The sequence below is a fragment of the Aplysia californica genome, unplaced genomic scaffold (assembly GCF_000002075.1).
Source record: "Aplysia californica isolate F4 #8 unplaced genomic scaffold, AplCal3.0 scaffold00301, whole genome shotgun sequence".
Lineage (NCBI taxonomy): Eukaryota > Metazoa > Mollusca > Gastropoda > Aplysiida > Aplysiidae > Aplysia > Aplysia californica.
The window spans coordinates 690,205-691,384 of record NW_004797571.1 but is presented as its reverse complement, the minus strand read 5'-3'; the positions used below and the strand labels follow the sequence as shown (position 1 = coordinate 691,384).

Below are 1,180 nucleotides of genomic sequence, written 5' to 3'. Positions count from 1 at the left end.
GTGGACTTTGTCTTGGTGTCCATCCCTACTTCCTAAACATTCAAAGTCATACCAATTGGTGAGAAACGCCAAAAACTACCAGCCCCCCCTTCCCCTCCCCTAAACCAAGTACCTTGATGAAGGAGTACTTGAGTTGTAGGCCAACAGAGTGGACCTTGTACTGAAGTCCATAACTTCATCCTAAACATTCCAACTCGACGTACCAGCGACGTAAAACATTTCAAACTACACCTTCATTTCCCCCACCACCCCCGAAGTACATTGATGAAGGAAAAATTGAGATGTCTAGAGTGAACCTCTTAAAATTCCAACTTGTACCAATACCATTTTAAAGTATCACCCCAGCCCCCCATCCCCAACCACCCTTTCCCGTTCTTCCCATCTCTCAAGTAGCTTGATGAAGGAAAACTTGAGCTGTATAGAGTGGACTGTGTCTTGGTGTCCATCCCTACTTCCTAAACATTCAAAGCCATACCAATAGGGGCGAGAAACGCCAAAAAGTAACCCCCTCCCCCTTTCCCCTCCCCTAAACCAAGTACCTTGATGAAGGAGTACTTGAGTTGTAGGCCAACAGAGTGGACCTTGATATACACACTCAAATGTTGTGGGTCACACTCACACAGTAAAGTTATACGTGCCACACATTCACAGGTCTCTCTACGCTCTGACACATTTCACTATCACAGAATTACAAAGTTCTTGTTGTTGGTGGTGGTGTTGCTGTTGCTTTTGTTGTGGCTGCTGTTGTTGTTGTTGTTGTTGTTTAATAGTCTGTTCAAGGTCATTAAGATTCTGAATCTCATCAGTAGTTTTCTACTTGTCCACATCATAGGTATAACGCCTGGAGTTCTAAAAACCCATTATCCATCGAGTTATTTTTCGGGAAGCGAATAAGGCACAATGCAAATTTCCAAAGACTGAGCTAATAATAATTTGAATATGTGCTCCTTCTATTTTCTATTGAAACTCTAAGATATTTTGTATATTAACCAAGGACCTCAGAAACGTTTAAAATTATCAGCTCACCCCATTCCTCCACGCAAACCCACAACCACTCCAGAAGTAACTTGATGAAGGAGACCTTAAGCTGTATAAAAATGGACCTTGATTTAGAGTCCATCATCACCTCTTAAGTAGTCTAACTGGTATCAACAATGACGTAAAGCATTTCAAACTAACA

At 41.9% G+C, this 1,180-nt stretch overlaps 1 protein-coding gene across 1 annotated transcript in view; it reads right to left on the bottom strand.

Annotated features, from left to right (window-relative positions):
- Positions 1-1,180, bottom strand: part of LOC101864467 — a gene marked incomplete in the record, with an annotated part of 61,055 nt that overhangs the window by 28,383 nt on the left and 31,492 nt on the right.